Below are 18,715 nucleotides of genomic sequence, written 5' to 3' on the forward strand. Positions count from 1 at the left end.
AATGGCTTTTTTTAACCCAACTTTTTGAGGATTGTCTTTTAAGTACCAAGAGACACCTTAGCTCTCTGTTAACTAACAATGTCACTAATTCAAAAATGTTCTCATTTTTTAGCCTCCAAAAAAGGCTTATCTGGGTTCTTCAGATTCCAAATTTTAAACATCTTACACGCTCAAGATTTATATTCTAAAACTTAGAGTGTAAGTTTCAGTCCCTCTAGAGCTGGGGTGTGGTGGAAGTTAGGCTGGACCCACCTAAGATGAGGCAGGAAGAGCAATTGGGAGGCTTTAGCAAGAGTCCAGATGAGCAATATGGGGGCTCACAGTAAGGCAGTGACCAGGAGGGTGGAGAACAGTTCATGGCTTCCACCGTCACTGAAGAGGAAGACTGACAGCATGAAGGTAGGGATAAACGGAGAATGATTTCAGGGTCATGCTACTGGGCATTTGGTGGCACCGTTAGCATGAAAAGGAATAAGAGGACTAGGTTTGGTGAGGATTTAGACACATGCAGAGAGTTAAACAGCATATCAAGAGGACCACAGTAGGTACAAGAATATCACCAGCCCTTGGATTATTGTGCCAAGTTAGACAAAGGGACAAATGCTACCAGTTCAGAGTAAGCAAACACTGTTTGTTTTCAAGGTTCCTCTTTGCATGTTTTCCTACTTTTCCCCACTGGGTTTCCCACTCCTTGCTCCGCTCAGTACCTTGTGCGGTTGCCAAAGACTTCCTTCAGCGTATGAGTGTGACTAATTCCTGATCCATTTTAGAGTAGTTCAAGATTTCTTGGGAACTCTTAACTTCCTGGAAAAGCCTTGGTTCTGGGATATAAATATACACATGGTAAAGGTTGCCCCTAAGAACTTTATAAACTAGGCAAGGAGCCCAACCAGCCATTCAGTAGCTAGTTGTTGAGTGGTGTTGTGGTGCTGAGGAAGAGGCTGGAAATGCAAAGTGGAACTAGACATGGTTCCTGCCATTTGTGAGTTTTATAGTCTGAAGGGGAAGGCAAATAAATCAAGCCTTAAGGGAATGGGCAGTAAGTGGAACATTAGACTTAGGAACAGCCAGCCCATACATGAATGTTACAGAAGCTTTCTGTAGGTGATATGTGCATAAATAGCAGAACACAAAATCTACTAGGAACAGTGTCCCAAGCAAGGCATATACCAAGTGCTCTAGAAAATGGACTAATTTATGCCAACTGAGTAGATCAGCAAGCCTTTTTGGAAGCAACTGCATTTAAGCTGGAACTTGGAAGGGTCAAGTGAATAATTCCTGGGAAGTGGGAAACCGGAGGCTTTGCTTGAGGAACTGGGTGATGTCCTTCACCAAGATCAGGTATAGGTTGGAGGCTATAAGACTGGGAGACCGAAACATCCTTTTTTGAAAAATTAACAGCAAATCTAAAGTTAAATAGTACTACAGCAGTCAAGAAATACTGAGAGGCAGTAAATGATTTAAGAGCTAAGTTAGAGGAAAGGGCTCAAAGCTGAAGTCTGAGGAACGACGAGGTCACCGGTATGTCTGACTCCCAAGGTACCTGCCCGCACAGCCCTGAGGTCATAGGCTCCTTGCCGCTTGCAGCTTGGTGGATGTCAGGTAAGTGTTGGTTAACCGAGTTACCTTCCCTCCTCTAGCTAGGGATTGTGGAGGACCTGGAGTTCCTTGCTACTGTGTTTGCACTTTAACCAAAACTTTAGAAGAAGCTTAGGGGCCCCAAGGGAATTGAGGAAAGCACCATTCTGCTGGTCGTTCAGGGGCAAATTCAGAAGCTGAATTTCTAAAAGTTGCCCCAAAGCTGTTCAACCTTATGTCCAGAGTTTTAAACCTCCGCGGGGCTGGGAAGGAGGCAAGACTAAGAAGTGACACACAGATCACAAGGGATTTGTGATCCCCCCCGCACAAAGGCAGGCTACGTAGGACTAGGATTACTGAACTTGAAGCCTGGCTCTCTGCCAACCTGACCTGGAACCAGTCGCTTAAGTTTTGACTAAGACCCTGTCCCCTCCGTCTGTGAAATACGCAGGATGTGGGCTCCATAATAATACCCAGGCGTTTAGGTTCTACCCTTTGCCAGGTGAGGCGTTTCCCACATTCTCTCTTTTGATCCTTGGAAGAACAGCGGTCAATTTTACTAACCAACCCCATTTTTTACCCGGGACGTGCAGTTCAGTGTTTAAGGAGCACGCCCAAGGTCACACAGCGAGACAGCGGCGGAGCTAGATTCCAATCCACGGGGTCCGAATCTGACGGCAGAGTACCTGCCCTAACGTTTCTCTCACCTACCCCGATGCCACCACCACCTCTTCTTCCCTAAACTGGCCTCCAGCGCGCCCTTTTGCTACTGGACATGCTCTGTCGCTCTGGAACAGTTTTCACTCTGCCTCGGGAAATTTTTCACGCCGCTCTGGGAGCCGAGCCCGCCCCGCCCGCGGCTCCTCCTCACTGGATTGGTCAAACTCCGAGAGGCGGAGATTAGCGGGATGGGGAGCGAGGAGGCCCAGATTACCCCCCAATGCCCCAGCGCTCTGGGCGGGCGCGCTCTGAGAGTGTGTGCGTTCCTGCGAGAGAGTACGAGAGGCCCAGGGCCGCGCACGGTGGGCGGGGACAGGAATCGGGAAACTGGGGGTATGGGCTGCCATTGCCATGGCAGTGACGCCGGCATCGGGGAGCGACCCCGGCCCCTTGCCCGGTAGCGCGCACGCACGCAGAAACATGCACGCGCGCGCTCGGTCCCTCCCCACAGCCACGCTGGGGGGAAAGGTCAAACTCAAGGGCGGGAGGGAGCCCCCGCCCCCCGCCCCCCGCCGTGATGGCTGCGGACCCGCCGACCCCGGCTCCCGCCGCGGCCCGGGGTGCGGGTGGGCGGCCCCTTGGTGGGAGCCGGCCAAGTGAGCGCGGCTGGAGGAGAAGGTGTCCGGAGAGGAGAGGACGCCGCGAGTTCAGTCCCCCGCGGGACCCCCTTCCGGGGGCGCCGACGGGCTCCGGGCGCGGCCTCTGGGGGGTCGCGGGGGCCTCGGACGGACGAGCGGGCGCCGCTCTGCGACCGGGGTGCGGCCGCCGGGGCGGGCGTGGGTGCGACCCGGGTGGGGGCGGCGGGCGGGCGCGGGCCGGGAAGGCTTCGGGAAACGCGCGGCGGGCGGGCGGGGGAGCCCCGTGCTCGCGACGAGGCGCCCTGCTGCGCCGGGGCCAGCGAGGGGGGCGCGGGTCAGGGCCGCCGGGCGGAACGGGCCGGGGCTGGGCCGGGCGGGACCAGGGTGGACAGATCCGCCTGGGGCGGCGCCAGGGCCCGGTCTGTGCGCGTGGCCAGACCAGTGCTTGACGTTTGCTGCCTGTGGAAATTTCAGGACTAACCGATAATAAAGTTACTCGGGAGACGGAGCCGCTTGATTGTCATGTGTTCTTCCCCGTGCATGCGGGAGATAGGTTGGTCTTGCATACACAGCTCACACGAAACTGAATTTATGCCCACTGGGCTTTAAAAATAATAAAAACTCTAAAGCCCCAAACAAGGTTAGACGAGTTTCAGGTGTCAGGCTTCGTGTTTCCTGGGAGAAAAATATAAAAGGACGCCCAAGTACTTGATGTGCCCAAGCAGTCAGGTTTTTGTAATCAGCTTCGGAGCGCATCAAAGTGGTGTGTAGTTGTAAGGGCCAGGGTTAAGGAGTCACGTTGACCCAGTGCCACCCGCCAGTTTGGAGCCTCCCTGAAAGTCACCTAGAAGACTTACCAGCTCACTACTGTGCTGACTGTGAAGAAGCAGTGCTTTCGCTGGCTTTTCCCTGTTATGTTTTCCACCGTCATAATGTATGCGGGTATGCTACCTGCTTACGGAATGTTAGAATGAATTCATACACTCTCCACTTTGAAGTTATTAGGCAGGAGCTCTGACATATGTCTTTTTTCAATATTTTAAAGTTGTTTGCACATTTCAAATATAATGGATTCAAATTGATAGGGATTTTTTGAGTATAAATCATACCAAGTGAGTAATGTGGGGTTTTTTTTTTTGTTTTGTTTGAGACAGGGTTTCACTCTGTCACCTGGGCTAGAGTGCAATGGCCTCATCATAGCTCACCACAGCCTCAAATTCCTGAGCTCAAAGGATCCTCCTGCTGCAGCCTCCAGAGTGGCTGGGACTACAGACGCTATGCCCAGTTAATTTTTCTATTTTTAGTACAGATAGGGTCTGGCTCTTGCTCAGGCTGGTCTTGAACTCCTGAGGTTCAGCAATCCTCTCACCTCAGCCTCCCAGAGTGCTAGGATTACAGGCGTGAGCCACCGTGCCTGGCCTTGGTGATTATTTTCTGTCAGGTATTTATCCATATTCATTTTAGGCTAATAATAATTTTGTTCAAATACATTCTCTACACTCCTAAGGCTGATTTCATTGATCCCAAGTGAATTTCTTTTCCTAGAGGAAGGTAATTCCATGTTTTGCCAAAAGACTCAATGGAAAAATTCTACTTTATTCTACACAATTCTACCAGTCAGAAGTAATTTGGATATTATGTATATTACAATTCTGCTTGTCAGAATTCTGAAATTGAAATATTTTACATGTGCTAAATGTTTGCCAAATACTATGCTCTGTTCCCAGCACTGCCAGGCTTCCTCCCTGCTGGTGTCCAGGGCACAAGCCAGAGAAGCTCAGCTCCATCTCTTTGTGGGCTCAGGCAGCCACTCCTCCTGCTTAATAAATAACTGAATTCAGTAGGGTAGAATTAGGAAACCACCTTTCTCTTCACATTAGAAAGGTAATGTAAAACTTTAAAGAATGTTTCCACAAGTAACTTAAAATGGTATTCGTTTGGACTTTTCTTTCTCAATTCTTGAAAACAGCTTTGGCAGGGCCTTTTGGGGATATTATTGAAGAGTGGTGTTTTCAGGTATTAGAAAGCCCAGTTCAGTCTAAAGCCAACTTTCCATCCTGCATAAAACTTAAAGGTTTCCTGTAAGCTCTCCACTCTCAGCCCAGCTCAACCCTGACCCTAAAGGTTGAGGTTCAGCGGTGGGAAGGATGGGCAATATTTGTTCTTTTACTCTCTTCTTTCTTCCCCTGTTTCACCCTCCAGACTCCTAGACTGTGGCTCTTGGTATATATCCATTTGGAGAATAAGATACTAGCTCCCCCTTCTGCCAAGCACTGGCACTCTCTGAGTGAGTCACTTGAAAGTCTTCCTCAGTTGGCTCTGGGGGGGTGAGACCATCCCTGTCTCATTTCTACCTATAAATTCAACTCTGTAGAACTTTCTTTCTAATGAATCTCTATTTTTCTGTTTCACAGGATGCTGGAGAGATGAGCAATGGATGATTTTGGCTTCCTCTGAATAACTCCTGAGAGGGCATGTGTAGTTCCTCTGTGGGAGGACATTGTCACCTGTGTCAACAGCTTTGAGGCTTTAGCTAAACTTGTGAGAGGTAGGGAAATGCCTAATTATACATTGTGTTATGTTTGCATATGTTAAAAGTCATATTGAGAGAAGAAAAACAGGATTATAAGTGGAAGGAAAGGGAAAACAGAAAAGATTATGGAGAAAATGGAGGGAGAGAAAAACCGGGGGACTTGGAGAGAGAAGACAAGACCGCTAACCTGGATATTCTGAAATTGTTGCTAATATCTTGGCTTGCATTAATTCACTCTAAGCTACGCCTGCCTGTGGATGCTAAAGCGTGATATTTTATTTGGAAAGAGTCTAATGTAGTAAAATAAGTGATAACTTTAAAATGAAAAAAAGACAACGAGGAACACTGCACTAAATAGCTAAAAATTATTTTTTTAATTGTAGCAAACATTGAAGTTGTTCTACCATCCATTTTCAGTTCCCTTGAGTGACAGCCATGGTGTTTAGAAGGGGAAACCTCATCTTCAGAGCCAGAGGAGGGCTCTGGTTGCTCTAAACCACTTGGAATAATCCCATTTCCTTGTCATAGTGATTGACGCAGATGTAAGTCAATCAGGGAATGGCACTTTCCTAGTTACATAAATTGGATCGGGGTGGCCCAGTCAGAGTGAAGCTTGAGATCATATGGTTTTAGAACCAGCGGTTCTAAAAACTGGTCTTGGCCTTTGCTCTGCCGTTGGATGTTAAGGACTAGCTAGCATGCGTGCTGCTGGCAGTCATTTTATGAGGCCAGCCTGACAACAAAGCCATCATTTAGAGGCAGGCAATACTGCCTTTTACAACTTTTTGGCCAAAACTAGCCACATGATTATCTCTGTCTTATGGAGAGTCTGAGATAAATCATTTTTCAGCTGGGCAAATTGACCCTCCCAAGAAAATGAAGGCTCTATTCATAAGAAAGCTTCTACCAAATTGGCCATTAGATGACCCCACAATGTAAGAAAAGCACGCTACCCTCGTTTCTCTAGCATCATCTCTTGACACTTTTCCTGACAAATTCTATGCTACTGCCAAATGAACTTTGATTAATCCCCACTGCAACCCAAACATCCACTCACATAACCCTCGTCACACGTAATTTCTTGCCCTATGTCTGCCTTTCTTCATAGGTTATAAACTCCATGGAAGTTCGCTAATAGTGTCCCATAACTGACCATTGTCTTGATACACAATGGGTTCATAGTAATGGAAGCATGGATAGATAGATGGGTAGAGAATGGGTGGGTGGGTGGATAGATGAGTGGATATATGGACGGACAAATAACCAAGTGGGTGGGTGGCTAGATGGATATATGGGTAGATGGATGGTTCAGTTCATTTATGGAAGGTTAGATGAATGGATAGATAAATGGACGGATGAATGAATGGGTGAACAAATGAATAGATGGACAAATAGATCAATGTTACCTATACTCTCTCATGTCTGTGTTTACCCACATGCTGCTCCCTTTGCCTAAAATGCTCTTCTCCCACTCTCCACCCAGCTAACTTCTGTCCACCTTTTAATATTCAGCTGAGACATTCCCTCCTCCAGAAAGCTCTCCCTGACCATCCTCCCTGGACTAGGCGTCTTGCTTTTTGCTCCTGCAGTGCCTGGTGTATCTCTCTACAATTAGCTTTACTACTTTGCTGTGCTGGGCTGTAGGTCTGGCTCCCCTTGCCTTCAGACACTCAGCTGTCTGAGAGCAGCACCTGACTCTGAGTCTGTATGCCCTGCACTGACCCCGCTGTCAATCATGGAGTAGGAGCACAAGAAATTTTCAATGAAATTAGAATACAAATGAAAGTAATAAAGACCACATGTTCCTTGTTTCTAGAGAAAGATATGGCATGTGGAAGACACTGTGGATGTGAATGAGGAGTTCTTCCAGCTCTCTTCTCCAGCCCTGGAGCTCCAGAAAGAGGAGGATGAGCCAGACCCACTGCCCCCAGGTGAAGGCAGCACATTTGTGGTAAGCCCAGCAGATGAGCATCTCAGCTCCTAAGGTGTCCAGGGGGGTGGGACCCATGGAGTCATGGCCCCTTTCACAGAGAGGTATTGGGACTACAATAGCCAGCTCTGACCAGAATGTCCGCCAGTCAAAGTCAGGTTCTGTTTTGTTGGTTTCATGAATGGAAAGCTTAGAGCTGGGGCTGGAGACAGGGAAGCCCACACCATCAGATTAGGTTGGAACTCTCTAAGTTAATTCACAGCCTGAAAATAGGAAGGGCATGGAAAAGGAGCAGTAACAATGGCTGTTATAGATGTAGCCTATTTAATAGTGCACACCTCTGGGACCAGGAGCTTTCTGCAAGATGCATCTTCCATCCAGGCTGTTCCCTGTCCTAGCTGCCGATTCAGGAGAGGATGGAGAGGAAACGAAGAAGAAAGATAGACATGATCATGCCATCGTGTCTGCACTGAGCTCAATATATTTGCTTACAAATATAGAAAAAGTAAGGCATTAAAGCCAACTTTATTTGCTAAAGCTTGCAGCCAGTCTCTGGGTGTTAGTTCACCAGTTTGATTGTTTTCGTACTGCATAACATACTATTCAACCAGACTTGAAGTTTCTGGCACCTTTTATGTCATTTACTGTGTGTCATGTCCCCACTTTGCTATCGGGTCATGTTTAATCCTCTCTTCTAGACCCTGGACCCCTGGACTTTCACACCGAAGCCCAGTGCCTCACTTGTCCCAGCCTCGTCCCTGCGTTGATAAAATTAGTGAAGCACCCTGGGTGGCGGAGGGGCATGGGTAGGCACCTTCTCACATCCGCCTTCCCAGTGTGGGCGTCTGGGCTGGGATACCTTGAAATATCACAGAATCCCCTCTTCCCCTGCCAGGGAACACCCTCTGCCACAGTGACCCCAGGAGTCAGGGCCAAGGGGCAGGTTTTCTTCTCATTCTTACACAGCAGGGAAAGTCGAGTTTGTCCCTCAATATGGAGAGTTTCAGGAGAACATCGTGGGTATCTGGGTCTTGATGTCTGAAGATCTGGAATATCAACTCTTGGTCAAACTGACTTCTCTCTTAGTACAACAATGATAAGAAAGGGCACCTGTGTTCACAAACAGCTGAGGGAACATTTCTCTTGTGAGCAGACAAGGCAGGATGGGGCCCAAGGACTGGCCATGAGAGGCACAGATGCCCTTCCCAGTGAGGCTGCGGGAACTGTGTCTCTCACGGCCTTCCAGGGTCCCTGAGCCCCAGACGTGGGTCCCCTCATGAAACCCAAATGCAGATGCTGGCTTTCTGTCATCTCATCGCACCAATCATTCTTGCCCTGAGCTTTATCTGGACTTCCTCCACAGCGTTTGCACTAAGCTGAGGGGTCAGTCCTCTGTGAACCCGCCTTCTGTCTACCTCAGACAGGCAGCCATGAAGTTAGCTCGACAGCAGAGGGACTAGGTAGCTGCAGGAGCCTGTCCTCAGCTGCACTGAGGGGCCAGAAGAGCATGACTCAGTGAGGATAAAGTAACAGGTGATCATCCTTAAAAATACATTCTATACAAGTATCCTTGGTTTTAAGGAAGGGAAAGTTAGGATTAGATGAGGGATTATAAAATATGCTGAGATTTAATTATTCAATAATCATTCTAAATTATTAAACAGGACAATTGCATAATGATATAGTTGGCCACTGTTCTGCATTACTGTGGTGACAGAAACTTGTGAACACCGTGCCTTCATTAGTTAATCATGAGGTCAGTCCCTGGAGGGAGCTCACTGGCATCTTCCCATGTTTGGGGTGGATGTTGGTGCCTAGAGAGTGTCTAAATGACAAAAGTCAGGGCCAAGACCACAGAGAGGGCTCAGGGTACAGTGAGCTGAGAGCGTTCAGGGGTCACCTGTCCATGTTGTGCGTCTGTCATTCCCAGGTGTCTCCCAGCATCTCCGCTTGTGAGTGGCAGGAAGATAAACTTCACCCACTGGAGACAAGTGGCCCAGATGGAGAGAAGCTGGGAACCTGGGCCCTGAAGAGCCACCAGGCCCTGGAGCTGGAGGTGAGGAGAGTCCATCTGGCTCAGAGGATTGAAGACCTGGAGTGGGAGCTGTCCCTGCTCCTTCAGGCGGCCAACAGCAGTTCGAGCATGGGAGGGAGCTGGCCCAGCCGACACAGTGGCCTAAGGGGCACTGGGTCACATCAGATGCTGCATGGTGGCCACCTCTGGGAGGTGCCTTCTCACCGAGAACATGAACGGGTTCCCCTGGTAGGAAGGAGTGGGCATCTGGGGTCTGGAGTGTGTGCTGGTTTTATGACGTGCTCCTACAGGGAAACACCTGGATTTCTTTCAGAGCCTGGACCTCAGCTTGTGCTCAATTCTGCCTTGAACTTTCTGGGGTGGGGGAAAATAAACTGACATGGGTTGACAAAATCAGGGTGTGCTCCTATCAGAGTCTGTGCCTCAGTTTTCTCACTCAGCTGTGGGCTGTGGTTTCCCCCCAAAACTTCAGTTGGGTCCCCTGGCTTGAGGGGTGAGAAGTGCTTGGCGGGGGGCCCTGAGAACATAGGTGCAGCCAGAGCACATCCACGCCCCATCTTCCATCACACCTCACGGCTGAGTCTCCTGGGCCCCCAGTGTGGCTTGTGGGGAGTCCAAGTGGCCATGTCCCCTCCTGGCTCCAGCCAACCTCCTGGACACAGAGGAGGGTTCTGTCTGTGGCCTGGGCCTCATGAGCACATCAGATGTCCCAGTACCAAAGGAGACTCTGAGAACAGCCAGAGCCAGACCCAGTCAAGCTGGAGTTCCCTGACCCTGGACACACCTGGCCCTGCCCTCCGAGTCTTGCTCCAGCAGTTCCGTCCTCAGAAGTCCCCTCCCCCTGCACTGTGCCCTGGTGAGATGTGCTTCACCTCTAACACTCAGCCCAGAGGCCCCTCACTCCACGGAGCTTTTTCCCACCCCTTCCCAGATTTCTACCCATCTCCACCACATGTCTGATTCCCACCACAGTCACCTGTGCCCTGGATGGCCCTGTCTTCCAGTCGGAGCTCCTCAAAGCAGGGTGTGTCTCATTGACCTTGGCGTCCCTCTCTCACACACGCAGACACGCTCACACACATGCACATATGGATGCAAACCAACATTCAGACACACACACAGACACAGTCACAAACACAGACATGCATACTCTGACAGACACACACACATATACCCTGAAAACACTGCTTTGCACCTACAGGGTAATGGGACCCATGAAGGCTTTAAGAATGTAATTGACTGTAAGGACATAGTTTCTAACCCAGAGATCACACAGTCATGTTGGGATATCACACAAGCACACGGGAAACTGGAGAAAATGGTACAAAACTGAGTGCCAAACCCTGTGGGCAAACTAGAATGGAAGGATGAACTCGGAGATAGAACCCTTAGGGACAGCCTCAAGGTGGTGCTGACTGGATGTCAGGTGGCTAGAATTTAGACTCTAGAAAGGGGCAGAGAGAAGATTGTGTTTCAGGTTGGCTAGGTGTCTGGAGGGAGAACAACATGCAAGATATTGAGTAAAAAGAGGTGGCGTGCATCCCTTTAGGATGAGGAAACAGTAGTAGAAAGTAGGGTGGGGAGAGTGTCCGAAGTCTCCCCCAGCTGCTCAAGTGGTCTGTCTGCATGACCTTCAACACTTCATAAAGGAGCTCTGAGTCATTATCACCTGACTGGAGCCACCATTGCTCTTGGGGTGTGAGAAGCTACACACAGCCCCAAGACCCTAGGCCAGGCAACGGGCCTTGGGCCAGATCTGCCAGCTTTCACCTGGCCTGTGGGTCTCCAGGCTGAAGTGAGAAGTGCATGGACGTGCAGAACGCTTGGTCTCCACTATTAGCAGAGGATCGAGGAGGTAGAAACCAGATGGGATTTGAGTGGAAAACTTCTGATACTACTTGGGCTCATAGGCTGTTGGTGCCCCTGTGCCTTGAAGCAGTAAAAAGTCTGTGCTCTCAGGGCAGAAAGTCAACTCAACTGTAACCAGACCACCAAGGGAAGAAATGGTCCTGACACCCAGAGTCTAGCACGCAGCTGTGCCTTCCCAGGAAACAAAAGGAAAAGCACTTGCGGCATCTTGGTGTGTTGGAAACACTGCTCTCAAAAAAACAGTGTAGGACAGCCTGTCAGTTTGGAGTTTTTCATGTGTACAGGGCACAAGCAAAGACATAACTAGAAATATATACACAGACATAAATGTGGATATTTAGAAATACATGAATAAATATGCAACATAAATATATGTATCAACATATAAACTTAAAATATAAATACTTATACATATAACATAGAAGTGCTGCCTGCCATTCTGGTGATCTTTCTCCATACAGGAGAAAAATAGATGTATATAAATGTGTGTGTGCACATATATATCTTTTATTTCATATATGTATATATGCACATATTAAAAATATAAATATAAATACATATGCATAAATAATATGTATTAATAAATAAATAAACATTATCCAAAAAGACAAACACAAATACACACAGACTGACACACATACAAGTATATTTATACTAGTGGCATCTTTCAATTAGAATAGATGCTTTTCCTTTTAACCTCTGAGGTGGGAGCAGACAATTTTGTCTCAGTATGGGTGGGTGAAGAAGGGGCTTTCCATGGAGATGTAGAAAGGCAAGCTCTGATCCCCCAGGATTGGCTGGGGGCACTGGGAGTCCTGAGGGGTAAAGGTGTTGGACTGAAGGACAACCAGACCAGGTTGCCACTGGGGTCCTTAAGGGGCAAGAAACATGGCCTCAGATACTGAAGGCTGCACAGTTCTGGGTAAGCTTGTTCTGGCCTTTTTCATCTGGATCTAAGGAAACCTATAGACAGGCATGAAGAATAGCTGATTGGAAATAAACTCAAATATAGGTGTCTGAGGCCTCTTGCATAAGTACATTAGGCAGAGAAAACAGAAGTCTGACTTGGCAAATTTTCTGGACTTTAAAGTAGCTGGCAGGCCAAGGAAACCAGGTTAGGGGCAGATTGTTGGACACTGACAGCTGAGGTGGATGGATGATGCCAGTGGCCAAAGTAGTGCCTACCCTGTGGGTCAAGGCTGGTCCACCCTGGCAGAGACGAACTGCATATGAGCAAGCTGGGAAGCTATATGGAGCCCTGAGGCCTTTTGCTGGCATGGGGCCTTGGACCAGGAGCTTTCCAGCTGACCATTGTGTTCGAAGGCTAGTATCAGAAGAGCATGACCATGCCGGAAGTCCCTTCTCTTCTATTCTCAGAATCTCAGGAGGTAGCAACCAAAGGGGACTTAATTTGAAGACCACCTGATAATACATGATCCCAAACGCTTTTGGCACCCATATTCACCCCCAAACAAGTCAACTCTCTGTGCTCTCTCCTAGAGCATGAGCTCAACTTTTTCCAAATACCACGAGAAGAAAAGACTCTGAAGCTCACAGCCCACACACAGTTGCATTTTTCACATAGAGCAGGGGAGTAACACGAGGGGGCATCTCAGTGTGCAGGAAACAGGGCTCTCAAGAAACAGGGAAGCACAGTCTATCTTTTGAAGTTTTCCCATGTATACAGGGAACAAAAAAACCAAATAACTAGAAATAAATATGTATACACACAATGTGCATAGTATTAAATATGTAATTAAATATGTAACATGTAAATATAAGCATCAACATATAAAATATAAATTAAAATATAGATATTTATACATGCAACTTCATAGCCCTGCCTACCACTCTTTGGTGGTCTTTCTCCATACAGGAGAGAAGTGTATGTGCACATTCACACATATGCACACATATATAGATACATACATGCATAGATGTTATATGGTTACATATATGCATACATATACATGTAAAAGGAAACATATATACACACATATATTATGTAAAGAGGCCAAACACATTTGTGTTTGTCCCTCCAGCCACCTAGTCTCAGCTAAAGGAGACAAAAAGGCCACAGGTGTCTTTTCCTGCTGGTTTCATGGGACCCATCCCTGATGGCAAACACCAGGCCTGCAACTTTAAGTAATGTGCCATCATCTTCCAAGTAGGAATGCTGTCTGCCTCTGAACTTTTCAATCAGGATAGGTGCTTTTCTTTTTAACACCTAAGAGGGCTGCAGATAATTATGTCTCAGAATGGGTGGGTGGAGAAAATGCTTTCCATGGAGAGACAGAAGAACAAGGTCTACACCCCCAAGATAGGCTGGGGGCATTGAAAGTGTAGGTGGGTAAAATGGTACTGGGCTGGAAGAACAGCAAAACCAGGTTGGTTAGAAGAGCACTGATGGCCTTTTGGCTTTTGGGTGCCTGGTTATTGGACCAGAATGCTACACAGTCCAGATTAATCCTGTTTTGGCCATTTTCAGCTGGATCCAGAGAAAACAATAAATAGGCCTTAAGAACACCTGGATTGGAAATAACTTTGAAGCTAGGTCCCCAAGCCTTCTTCCATAAGTACATGGAACATGGAAAACAGAGGTCTGATTTGATAAACCATTCTGGACTCCACAGCAAGTGTCAGGCAAGGAAAATCAGGTCACAGGCAGACTGCTGGACACTGTTAGCCCAGGGGAATGGATGATACTGGTGGCTAAAACTAGTACCTATGTTGTGTGGTTAGGAGGGTACATCATAGCAGATGTACACTGAACCTGCACAATCTGGGAGCTATCTAGCCCCTGTTTCAGTCGGATGTTCTTGGGCCAGGAGCTCTGCTACCTTCCTGGCTGGAATTTGGGTCCCAAGGCTTGAATGAGAAGTGTATGGCCATATAAGACACCCTTGTCTTCTATGCTTAGAAACGTGGGAGGTAGTAAGCAGAAGGGACTTGATTGGAATACCACCTGATATTACTTGATCCTGTAGTCTATTGGTTTCCCTATTCATCCCAAAATAGCCAGTCAACCCTCTGTGCTCTCTCCTAGAGCAGGAACTCAACATTTTCCAAACACCAAGGAAAGAAACGGCCCTGACACTGTCAAAGTCAAAATAAAATTATAGAGATGAATCTCTAAATTTATTTTTTTATTTGGGAAAGAAGAATTGCAACTCAAGGCATACATGCAGACTGAGTGGTCTTTGGTATGTCTGAAAACAAAGAGAAGTTTGGAAGCTTTATAAACACCAGAAATGTTATATATTCATTGGCACTAGTAAGGTTTGATGGAGCTGGCAAGTTTTGATTAGGAAGTAATGGTAGTGGAAAAACTTAGTCTTAGATTTACAGCAGGTCATTTTAAGCAATATTAGATAAAACTGGCCTCAAGTTCCCTAAAGACGGTTTTAGCAGCCAGACTTACAGAGAATTGCATTGCTGACACATGTTATGTGTTCTCAGTGCTTTCCCCAGCACAGGCTGCTTCACTCTGTTTTAGTTGGGTGTGGTAAGAATGACACAGTTTTACATTTCCCCCTTTTGATCAACATTTTTTTCTGAAACAATCACTGATCAATCATTTTGAAGTTAGATTTAATTGTCCCTTGGTGCCAGGATGGACCTGTCCTGGTGGTCTCTGTCCCAGGTCAGAGGAAAGTAGGAGGACCTGTCAGAGACCCAGGACACATTAGAGTAACAGAGAGGCCAGAAGGAAAAATGTTCTCTGTGCCCAGCTGTTTGGATTCCAGCATCAAGTTCCATCTTCTCAGTCCCACAGGCATCAGAAATTATCTTGAAGCATTTAGCCAAATTATATTATGAAGAGAGTTGGATTTACAAAGATTAGGCAGGCAATAAGAACAAAGCTTAAAATCATAATGAAATAATAATCCCAGTTTGAATAATAGCTTTAAACCATGAAACTAATTTTAAAGGTAATCAACTAAACATATTGAAAAGTCCAGACATATGTGGTGAGAATTATTATATGGAGTCTTGTTTCAGCCTGTTAGGAAAAGCTGTTTACAGCATGGGAAATTCAACTTGTCCTGGTTTACATTTCAGTGTCTCTGGCTATAGCATCAGATAGTTTGGTGAACTTTCTATGTGGCCCATACATTACCCACAGACTTGTCTCTTGAAATTTATCTAGTTTCAGCTTATAGTGCTTAAGGCACAGAGAAGTTTGCATTTTTGTAATTTTTTGTAGGAAAGTTGGATGAGGAGAACACAGAAAAATTCAGAAAATAATATACAGAGCTACAGTCGAATAATGAGTGTATTATAGCTTTTTTTTTAGAAGTATAACTTTTTTTCCCTATATTGATCACATAGAAACCTGAGGTTTAATAACTTCTTAAGGCCAGGAAGCCAAAACAAGGCAGACTTTACATTTTATTTACAGTTTTAAGGATGCTGGCTCTGGCAGAGAGTGAGTTTTTATTTACTTATTTTAGTCTAGGGATGCTTGAAGTCAGGCATTGTATGCATATTTTCAAATATGATATTTTAGTCAAAGCCTTGGTAATAAATCTGGAAAACAAATCTTTCAAGTAGACAAACAAAAATGCTTTAAATAAAAGTCATAAAGACATGATTTTATCAGTTATTCAATGTCATATAGTGAAAATTTTTTATGCTTAATCTCTGTTAGTAGTATCATGAATCCACCCATTTCTTTAGTAGAGTTCTGGAAATTTCTATTTAGTCCATTGTCCTTAAAGTTATCAGAAAGCTGTATTTAAGAGTATTTGTTGGAGGCTTTCTCCTTTCTCTCTCCGCTCCCTCCCCTCTGTCTCTAAAAAAAAAACAAAAAAAAAACCGGATCTGTTGGAGTCTATTTCATGAATCTGACTGTAAATGATTTTTAGAGAATTCAAAACTATAACCATGACAAAGAATTAGAATAGCCATGGTTAAAAATCTGATGAAAGTTTACAGTCAATAAGGAAACTTCACTATATCTATGACATATAGTAACCAGAATTATGACTGATAATATATTAGATTTCTATAAACTTACATGCTTATAAAAATGATATTTTTGAAACATTCATATCAACAACATACCAATAAATGAAACTAAAGAAGATCTAGTATCACTTATCATTGGGCCGTGTTTCTTATACAATTTACCAAATACGTCTAATCATTTAATATCCTTTTAAGATGGGAGATATATATTTTGAAACTCTCCAGGGACCCAACTGGAAATTTTCATAATTAATTCTAGGTTAAAGATGCTTAAGTTAGAATTCAATTTGGGGGAGGTTTGTCAAAGATGTTAAAGGGCTGAAAACATTTGACCAATACAAAATCACAGAACACTGTAAAATAGTAGTCATTCATTTAACCAAACTGATAATCAAAAGACTTTGAAAGTAGTACAGAAAGTTACATGGATGTAAAAACCTTCACTGGTAAGCCAGTAAACCCAGGCAAGAAAGTATGTTGACAACTGTGAAGAGATTTCTAATTTCATTTTATCATTAATTTTTAAAACAATTAATTTATCAAAACTTTTCTTGTCATATGAACTAAAAATAATTTGATTTAATTACTAAATATTTTGAGTGCTCATTTATTTAAACCAATCAAAATAGAACTTTTGAAAGGATTTCTTGCTGACTATACCAGATTTTATTATGTAGGCATTACATATGACATAATACATGTATATATGCATCAATACATCTAAATATATATATTGTGTATATATATATACATATATATATATACACATAAAAAAGGTCTTGAAGTTTTCATTTTAGAATTTTAGTCATGAGATAGCAAAACATATAAACTCACCAGTTTATAAAAACCAGTTGGATCTAAATCATTTTTCTGATAAAATGGGATAAGGTTAAGATTTTTTTTAAGTAGGCCATCTTATAAAGTCTGTGCACCCAATTTTGAATAAAGCAGTTTGATTCAGTTATCAATATACTGGATTGTACAAGCAACAGTTAACTGTAAAAATGTGACTGAAATATGTGAGAAGGCTGAAAACGTAAGAGTTCTTCTAACAAGGTCTGACAGTAGTTTCTTGGACTCAATTCTTTGTCCTTGAAGATAATAATGTCACCATTTCCTTTAGTATAGGGAGGGTGTCTTTATAGGAATTTTACATTTTACTTTTAAAAAAAGTATAAATGGCAAGAATATTTCTTAAAAAAAAATCTGCTGGTTTTCAAGAGGGTTTCTGTTTTTGATAAGCAGTCTGTCAGAATAGCTAAGGCTTTTGTAAAAAGAAGAGTTTAGCTAAGGGAATGATTAAGAGGAGGAATTGTAAAAGGGGAAGAAGAAAGTTCCAGAAATAAGAGCCCAAGCTTGCTTTGAGATATTTTGTGGCCATGCAATCTTTGGGTCTTGACTGATTTTTTTTTTCAGCTTCAAGGTATCAATGAAATGTGCGTATCTTATTTAGAGTCTACAATTTTATAGCCATGGTCAGCAGAGAGGGACCAAAAGGCCACAGGAGTCTACCCCTGCCAGTTCCCTGTGACCCTTCCTATATGACAAACACCAGGTCAGGGACTTTAACCAGACCCAGGCCCAAATGCCATCACCCAACAATGGGAAAGCTGTCTATTTTTCCAAATCTTGGAGGCTCATATTTTATTCTACCTCTCCATTGACAGCCTCTTTTCCAACCATTGATACTGAAAAGTAATTGTCTGCACCAGCTTTAGGTATTCAAAACAGAAACACATTTTCTGAGAGAAAGATTTGGAAAAATAGACAGCTTTATTTAGAGTCTGTAATTTTATAGCCATGGTCAGCAGAGAGTTCAGCTGGCTGGTAACCCATAGGCCCAGGGGTCCCACCCTCAGCGAGCCCGAGGCAGCCCCGGGGTGAGCTCTGCCAGCCCACGTAGGGGCCTGAGTTGCAGCCACACATGCAGGCCACGTGGGGCAGTGGGGACAGAACAGCCCCCAGTGGCCTGCTCTGGATTGTGTCACTGGAGGGGGGGGCGGTTTCCCGCTGGCGGTTGTGCGCATCCGCAGTGACAGCTCGTTCTCGTGCGCACATGCGCAGTTGCTTTAACGGTTCTGGCGGTGCCTGTGGTCGCTTGGCTGTGTTTGGCACTGCCTGGCCATTTACAGCTATCAGAAGTTGGAGACCGGGATTTCCCTTGTTGGAGGTCGTGGTCAGATCGGGTTGTCTTCACTGCACTGGACTCCTGAGGCGGGGAATAGGCAGGGGGTGGGCTGAGGTGGGGTGGGGGTGAGGGTGGGCTGAGGTTCCCCCGAAGCCAGCAGCCGCCGCCATGAGGAAGATCTTCTGCTTCGGGGCAGACAAGGGCGGGCCGCCCTCCAGCCCCTCCAGCCGCCGTGGCAAGACCAGAGTGGGCCTGGAAGGCGAGGCTGGTGACAGCGCCTTCCTGCAGCCACGGTACCACATCCGGGAGAAAGATCTCTGCCAAATCCACCAAGCTGCCAGCGCCAGTGACGTCACAAAAGTGGAGCAGATCC

The 18,715-nt window shown here is 45.6% G+C and overlaps 1 long non-coding RNA gene across 4 annotated transcripts; it reads left to right on the top strand.

Moving 5' to 3' along the window:
* The first annotated feature begins 2,516 nt into the window (after positions 1-2,516).
* On the top strand, positions 2,517-9,767 carry LOC123638148. 4 transcript variants are annotated; one of them, XR_006735200.1, is made up of 5 exons: positions 3,040-3,054; positions 5,079-5,163; positions 5,291-5,424; positions 7,226-7,360; positions 9,270-9,767. It is a non-coding gene; the product is annotated as an uncharacterized LOC123638148 (long non-coding RNA). The 4 variants fall into 4 exon arrangements; XR_006735201.1 differs by lacking the exons at positions 3,040-3,054; positions 5,079-5,163 and adding an exon at positions 2,517-2,574; XR_006735202.1 differs by lacking the exon at positions 5,079-5,163.
* Positions 9,768-18,715: the final 8,948 nt, after the last annotated feature.

This window comes from Lemur catta, chromosome 5 (assembly GCF_020740605.2).
Source record: "Lemur catta isolate mLemCat1 chromosome 5, mLemCat1.pri, whole genome shotgun sequence".
NCBI lineage: Eukaryota > Metazoa > Chordata > Mammalia > Primates > Lemuridae > Lemur > Lemur catta.